General features: G+C 37.0%; 1 protein-coding gene across 2 annotated transcripts in view; it reads right to left on the minus strand.

The window, feature by feature from the left end:
* Positions 1-486: 486 nt before the first annotated feature.
* LOC110462419 (cysteine-rich DPF motif domain-containing protein 1-like) overlaps positions 487-8,796 on the minus strand; it is a 91,353-nt gene continuing 83,043 nt past the window's right edge. For both annotated transcript variants that reach the window (XM_021516367.1, XM_021516366.1), the window contains one exon: positions 487-595. The gene's annotated coding sequence lies outside the window, so the exon portion shown is untranslated. The remainder of the gene's footprint in view (positions 596-8,796) is intronic.

Raw genomic sequence — 8,796 nt, forward strand, 5'->3', positions numbered from 1 at the left:
GTCAGCCCCACCATTTGTACAATTTTGAATCCCCACCACCTAGGGATGCTTCCAGTCAAATTTAGTTTAATTCCAACCAGTGGTTAAGAAGAAAAAGTCGTTTAAAGATATTGTTGACGTACGGACGGACAGACGGACGCCGGACGGACGGACGCCACGGTATGGCATAAGCTCACCTTGGTCCTTCGGACCAGGTGAGCTAAAAAAAAGAGTTTCGTGAAGTGCTTTGGCATGTTGGATAGACGTAGTATGTAGGTATACATAATCATGCAACAAATAAATTGAATCGAATATTGCAAATATGGTACAGGTCTATTTGTTGCTTTGGATACTGTAATTGGAAGTAATTGGAAAATATTTTTCACTGTCACATACCTGCCAACCCCGGAAATACTAAAAGAGGGTTACCCTCTTTTGAAAATAAAAAAGAGGGTCATAGTGCATGCGCGACGGCTTTTTTTGCAACAAATATAAGAAAAATCAATATTAAATTAGAACTTAAATATTTTAATGATGTAAAAGTTACATTCTACATTCATTGAACTGTTCTTCCAGTAAATCTAGCTGATCCTCATCCACAATACCAAATTCAAAGCTGAAAAAAAAAAAAGATTTGTCAACAACATAACTTATAATATACAAGAGGCCCAATGGGCCTGAATCTCTCACCTGGTATTTATCTCACACTTGTAATCTTAAAAGTGGACTAATATACAGCTACAGGCAAAATATCTGTGTTCGATCCATTTGAATCTATTAAATGATTTAAACATATGACACCTGCGACCTTGAAAGTTTATAGCCTTCCGTTCCGGCATATTTCTGGCTAAATATCCTTACCCTGGACCTTTTGAATATTCAGAACAAGTCATTTAAAGATTTAAACATATTTGAGCCCTGTGACCTTGAATATCAGCAAAGGTCATTCATTTGAACAAACTTGGTAGCCCTTCATCCCAGCATGTTACTGGCCAAATATCATTATCCTAGGCTTCTTGGTTATTCAGAAGAAGTTGTTTAAAGGTTTCAAGCATATTTGACCCCTGTGACCCTGAAAATGGGTGAAGGTCATTTATTTGAACAAACTTGGTAACTCTCTATTACAGCATGCTACTGGTCAAAGAGCATCATCCTAGGCCTCTTGGTTATTGAGAAGAAATTGTTTAAAGGTTTTAAACATATTTGACCCCTGTGACCTTGAATATCTGTAAAGGTAATCCATTTTAACAAAACTTAGTAGCCCTTTATCCTAGCATGTTACTGCCTAAATATCATTATCCTAGGCCTCTAAGTTATTCAGAAGAAGTCGTTTAAAGATTTTTTAAGACAATTGACCCATGTGACCTTGAAAATGGGTGAAGGTCATTTATTTGAACAAACTTGGTAGCCCTTCATTCCAGCATGCTACTGGCCAAATATCATCACCCTGGGAATTTTGGTTATTCAAAAGAAGTTGTTTAAAGTAAAATATTGACGCCGGACGTGCCAGGTGAGCTAAAAATTAATTCATAATAAAACATATGATACTGTGTTTTTACAGGCATTTTTTTGGGTCAATTAAAATGGTCCTGACAATAACATGTCACATTCTGCTAATATATAATACCATTTTTGTTTCTGTCAATGAAAATGATCCTGACAATAAGAAGTTGCACCCTATTCATATAAAATATCAGTTTTATACGAGTAGGGTTTGAACTCTTATTGTTAGTTGACAGAAACAAATCATCAAATGCCTGTGCATGTTTTTGAATGTCTTAGTAACGTCGTTTTTAGCACCAGATCCAACTGAAATATGCGATGTACAAAGACTAGAATGCAGCGTTTGGTCCACAACTGCTGGACTTAGTACACTATAACTCATTTTCCTACAACATTTGATATGTGCACAATTATATTTTCTTTTAGCATTTCGTGTAGTAGAACCTGCAGGTCCCGCTAACGACTTCTTCCTTCAAGAAGACATAATGTTACCCTCAAAATACGATCTATTCTACGTTAACAACAATTGTAAAAACAACTCTATTATTTGTTAAAACACCCGACTAATTACTTGTCGGCAAGTTCAATAACAACGGTCTTTATATAAACATTTGTAAAAAGAGTTCAACAATTCACAACTTACCTGTTGGTGAGAAACGGAAAATAATCGTCTTTCTTATGAAGAAGGATAGAAAAGTCTAGAGAATTCCGAGTGACTTCGGTAACTTCTAATATATGAAAAGATTCTGGGTGAAAACAGGTAAAATTGACGAAATCCGGGTCAAAATCGTAACCCGGCGGGTGAAGTTATGAAAGTCGATGAAATCGGGTCACTTGACAGGTATGCTGTCAAATTATCATATTTATTTTTATATTTGTAACTTTATAACACATACATTTTTCTTTATAGGATTTACACTTTTACCATGTATCTTACTTTATTTGAATCTATTTAAAGATGTGTTTGTCTATTTTTATTATATCTTAATTGTTTACTGTCATCAGTGTTATGACTTTTATTTCCTGAATACAAATAAGTCCGAACTAACCTTGCTCTGCAACCTTAACATGTCTGACGTGATTTACAGACAGACTTCATTTGTAAAACAGACGGCTTTTCTATTCTTACTACACATTCATGCTACGCATGTTTGTGGACCTACAAAAGACGTCAGTGACTTGGATATTTTTCTGCAATTTTGTTTTTGTTTTTTTATACTTAAATTTATTTGATTATCAAGTCTGTTCCATATTGTTGATGAAGTATGTACACTGGCAACCTCATCTATCTTTTTTACATGCTGAGGATAATATCAAACACTCGTCCTGTTTATATCGTTAAGATGATTTGGATCTCCATTCCTCTAGCTATTGGCCATGCTAATAATTAGTCTACTGAGATACTGAAATTAATTATGAAGTGTCTTATTTGACAGTTTCATTCTTGAATTTTTACATGATATATCACACAACTAGGAAGTGAATTAGGAGACATAAGTTACGCATCAAGTAACGCCACATTGTTGTAGAGCCTCACAGGTCTCGTGATAGAGGTACATACTAAGCTAATGTTGGACACTGTATCATATATATAAGAGACTCCTGCCACCTTGAGATTTTTTTTTTTCCAAATATGAAAATAACTGGAGGGCTGCCAAAATTTAGGGTTGGGTCTCTCAGGCTTCTCTATAGAAGTGAAGGTCAGGTGACACATCCCACTGTGATGTCATTTTCACACATGTGTCACACAGAAACAAAACGAGGGGTCATCTCATAACTTTCTCCTCACAGAACAGTCATCTCAAACACATTAATATGGCTGTTATTTAGTTAAGGCTAAACAAAAATATGTTTGTTTCAGGTACCACGACCGACCCCAATTTTTACCTACCAAATTTAGCTGGCTTGAACGCAGTGTTGGGATAACTTGTCCACTGGATGGAAACAAATTGATGGACAAACAAACAAGGCAACTACCATTATATATATACTAATAGTATATATAACCCTCTCTGTTACATAGTTAGGTATCAAAACCAAATTTAGATCCCTTATTATTATTTAAAAGACCTATAATATACGAAAATATAAATGGTGATTTTTGTACTTTCTAAAATCCCCCTCCTCTTGACCTTGATCTTGGGTGTACTAACCCTAAAGAGGTATATGTGACACACCGTCTGCAAATACTACACATATCTATCAAATTTCATAGGGCTACCTGATCTTTTTTCATTTTACTGTCATAAAACATTCTTCTTTTTCATTCAATATGCATACAATATAAATGAGAAAAGATGAATATGAAATCTTTTCTTAGCTATAAAAATATTACATGTAATTGATTAGGTTTGTAAAATTATTCACATACATTGGATTCTATTTTGCAAATATTATTACGGAAACACATTTTAGAGAATATTTTTAATACATTCAATTTATGGTATATGTTTGTAACAGACTTTATTCAAACTTGGTTACTGTTTGGAGATAAAAGGTTGCTTTCTAGCTGACCTGTATTTTATAACACTATGGGAACTTATTAGAATAACTAGAATTTTGTTTTTGTGAATAAAAACATATGTCTCCGCTTATTAGCCAATAAAAAAACTCCGGTATAAAAAAATTAACAAAGGGCCATATCGTTTCATATAGTGGGGCACAAGACCCGAATTTAAAATTCGACACTCCTACTTCCCAAAATACATTAAAACTTTAGCAAGTTTGGTCAACGTAGGTGAAACTAGAACACTGACAGGTCAGTAAGGGCCCATCTTGTGGCAATATATATCCCCCATAATCATCAAGAAGCAATCTGCCCATATAGCTGAGCTTAACCCTTTCACCACTGTAGACCAAAATGGACTCATCCAGATCAATGCATGGTAGAGTCTACTAAAGTTACATAGGGGTGAAAGGGTTAACGTTTGACATTTGGACTTAAAAGAAAAATTGCAAAGAAGCAAAATATACATTTTATATGTACAATGATGTGAGTCTTGTTTCCTTCCACTTCCATATTTGCTGGCTAACAGAAACGTAAATACCAATGCAATACTCATTTGTTAGCTTTGATTTGTTTTATTTCACCTTAAATACCTCCCCTATCAAGAGCCAGGGTCAAAGTAAGAGATCCACTTTGTCTTTGACCTTTAGACCCAAATGACCTTGACCCAGTGACCCTGATCTTTGGTCAGTTGACTCATTCTTCAATTCCGACTAACTTTGCTTCATAATATCATATCAGTGAAAAACACAAAACTTTACCTTGACCTTGAACCTTTGGAACCTGTAATCTGGACCTTTGGTCAGGTGACTCTGTGTTAAGTTCTGAACAACTTTGCTTCATAATAACATACAAACAAGAGGCCCAATGGGCGTGCATCGCTCACCTGGTATAAAACTCACACTTGTAACCTAAAAGTGATCTAAAATAGAGCTACAGGCAAAATATCAGTATTTATGATTAAAATTCATTCAAAAGACCCTGTTAATTTTTTTTAAAACATTTCACCCCTGTGATTGAAAGTCAAACAAAGTCATTATGTTGAACATATTGTATAGCCTTTCATCTCAGGATGCAGCTTGCAAAGTATAAACATCCTGGGACCCATGGTTGTTCATAAGAGGATGTTTAAAGATTTTAAACAAATTTGACCCCTGTGGCCTTGAATATGAGTCAAAGTCATTCACTATAATAAACATAGTAGTCCTTGATCCCAACATGCTACTGACTAAATATCAACATCCTGAGCCTTTTGGTTATTCAGAACAAATTGTTTAAATATTTTGAACATAGCTGCTCCTTGTGACCTTGAATATGATTCAAGGTCATCCATTTAAACAAACTTGGTAGCCCTTGATCCTGGTATGCTACTGACTAAATATCATCACCCTGGGCATTTTGGTTATTGAGAAGAAGTTGTTTAAAATTTTTAACATATTTGACCCCTGTGACCTTGAATATGGGTGAAGGTCATTCATTTGAACAAACTTTGTACCCCTTCATCTCAACATACTACTGGCCAAATATCATCACCCTGTGCATTTTGGTTATTCAGAAGAAGTTGTTTAATGTTTTTCATATATTTGACCCCTGTGACCTTGAATATAGGTGAAGGTCATTCATTTGAACAAACTTTGTAGCCCTTCATCTCAACATACTACTGGCCAAATATCATCACCNGTGACCTTGAATATAGGTGAAGGTCATTCATTTGAACAAACTTTGTAGCCCTTCATCTCAACATACTACTGGCCAAATATCATCACCCTGTGCATTTTGGTTATTCAGAAGAAGTTGTTTAATGTTTTTCATATATTTGACCCGTGACCTTGAATATAGGTGAAGGTCATTCACTTGAACAAACTTGATAGCCCTTTACCCCAGCATGCTACTGGCCAAATATCATCACCCCGGGCAGGTGAGCTAACAAAGGCTTACAATCACTTTTATACATTTAAGCAAGAAATGTGCACATAATTGAACAAATAAAGGGTGGTATTTACATGACGTCTTTGCAGAGACTCTAAAAAGCAGATGTGAGGTGAGTTTTGATGCCCCTCTTGAATTTGGCCAGGACATTTGACTTTCAAATAGCAGATGGTAAGCTATTCCACAACGTGGCCGAAACCCTCCCAAAGCACCAGTTTCCATAGGTCAGAGTAAGTGATTTTGGGACACACAACAATGACTGACTCCGACCGCAGTGATCATGACGGCTGATACAGGGTAACAAGCTCCTGTAGGTACTGAAGAGCTGTTCAATTCAGTGCCCTGTATGTGTACATTAAAATTTTGTACTGCGACCTGTATCGTACAGGTAACCAGTGCAATGCATAAAGCACAGGTGTGCTTTCGAATACTAGTAACCAGTCAGTTATACACTGCCGAATACAGCAGATGTTCCTGATTTGGTAGTAACAGGATGTAATAGAGTAATGTTATTTAGCCTGTAGCTTGCTGGAATGAACAAGACAATTTGACTAATTATAGCCCCCCACAGAATGTGAAATGCACAGATAATAAATTTGTGCAGGAACTAATTCTATATATGAATGTTTAACAGACCCACCGTATTCAATAAGGAATAGTGTCAGTGCTACTATTGCAAATGAATCTGGTGGCTGTTTACTGGTTAGTGGTACCATTTTACTATTAAATTGCATCTGGTGACACGATGTAGTCTACAGTGTTTCAATATTTGATTACATTTGATGGTATAAATGTGAATATCACTAATTTTAATTCTGACGACCAAGTAGTGAGATCAACTTTGACTGTAGTCTGTATGTCAGTACTTGACGACCAAGTTGTGAGATCAACCTTGACAGCAGTCTGGGTGTCAGTACTTGACCATCAAGTTGTGAGATCAACCTTGACTGTAGTCTGTGTGTCAGTACCTGATGACCAAGTTGTCAGATCAATTTTGACTGTAGTCTGTGTGTCAGTACTTAAATACCAAGTTGTGAGATCAACCTTAACTGTAACCTGTGCGTCAGTACTTGAACACCAAGTTGTGAGATCAACTTTGACTGTAGTCTGTGTGTCAGTACTTGAACACCAAGTTGTGAGATCAGCCTTGACTGTAGCCTGTACGTCAGTACATGAACACCAAGTTGTGAGATCAACTTTGACTGTAGTCTGTGTGTCAGTACTTGAACACCAAGTTGTGAGATCAACCTTGACTGTAGCCTGTGTGTCAGTACATGACCACCAAGTTGTGAGATCAACCTTGACTGTAGTCTGTATGTCAGTACTTGACCACCAAGTTGTGAGATCAACCTTGACTGTAGTCTGTATGTTAGAACTTGACCACCAAGTTGTCAGATCACCCTTGACTGTAGTCTGTATGTCAGTAGTTGACCTCCAAGTTGTGAGATCAACCTTGACTGTAGTTTGTATGTCAGAACTTGACCACCAAGTTGTGAGATCAACTTTGAATGTAGTCAGTATGTCATTGCTTGACCACTAAGTTGTGAGATCAACCTTGACTGTAGTTTGTATGTCTGTACTTGACCACCAAGTTGTGAGATCAACTTTGACTGTAGTCTGTATGTCATTATATATAATTACTTGACCACCAAGTTGTGAGATCAAGTTGTGAGATCAACCTTGACTGTAGCCTGTATGTCAGTATTTGACCACCAAGTTGTGAGATCAACCTTGACTGTAGTCTGTACGTCAGAACTTGACCATCAAGTTGTGAGATCAACCTTGACTGTAGTATGTATGTCAGAACCTGACCACCAAATTGTAGATCAACCTTGACTGTAGTCTGTATTTCGGTACTTGACCATCAAATTGTGAGATCAACCTTGACTGTAGTCTGTGTGTCAGCACTTGACCATCAAGTTGAAAGATCAACCTTGAGTGTAGTCTGTGTGTCAGTAATTGACCGACAAAGTGTTAAATCAACCTTAACTGTAGTCTGTATGTCAGTACTTGACCACCAAGTTGTGCGATCAACCTTGACTGTAGTCTGTGTGTCAGCAGTTGACCATCAAGTTGAAAGATCAATCTTGACTGTAGTCTGTGTGTCAGTACTTGACCACCAAGGTGTTAATTCAACCTTAACTGTAGTCTGTATGTCAGTACTTGACCACCAAGTTGTGAGATCAACCTTGACTGTAGCCTGTATGTCAGTATTTGACCAACAAGTTGTGAGATCAACCTTGACTGTAGTCGGTATGTCAGAACGTGACCACCAAGTTGTGAGATCAACATTGACTGTAGTTTGTATGTCTGTACTTGACCACCAAGTTGTGAGATCAACTTTGACTGTAGTCTGTATGTCATTATTTGACCACCAAGTTGTGAAATCAAGTTGTGAGATCAACATTGACTGTAGTCTGTGTGTCAGTAATTGACCACCAAATTGTGAGGTCAACCTTGACTGTAAGACTGTTTGTAAGTACGTGACCACCAAGTTGTGGGATCAACCTTGACTGTAGTCTGTATGTCAGTATTAAAATTGACCACCAAGTTGCTAGATCAACATTGACTGTAGTCTGTATGTCAGAACTTGACCACAAAGTTGTGAGATCAACCTTGACAGTAGTCTGTATGTCTGTACTTGATCATCAAATTGTGAAATCAACCTTGACTGTAGTCTGTGTCTCATAACTTGACAATGAAGTTGTGAGATCAACCTTAACTGTAGTCTTTGTGTCAGAAGCTGACAACCAAGTTGTGAGATCAACCTTGACTGTAGTCTGTACGTCAGTGCTTGACCACAAAGTTGTGAGATCAACCTTGACTGTAGTCTATATGTCAGAACTTGACCACCAAGTTGTGAGATCAACCTTGACTGT

Source organism: Mizuhopecten yessoensis, unplaced genomic scaffold (assembly GCF_002113885.1).
Source record: "Mizuhopecten yessoensis strain PY_sf001 unplaced genomic scaffold, ASM211388v2 scaffold10795, whole genome shotgun sequence".
In the NCBI taxonomy this organism is placed as follows: domain Eukaryota; kingdom Metazoa; phylum Mollusca; class Bivalvia; order Pectinida; family Pectinidae; genus Mizuhopecten; species Mizuhopecten yessoensis.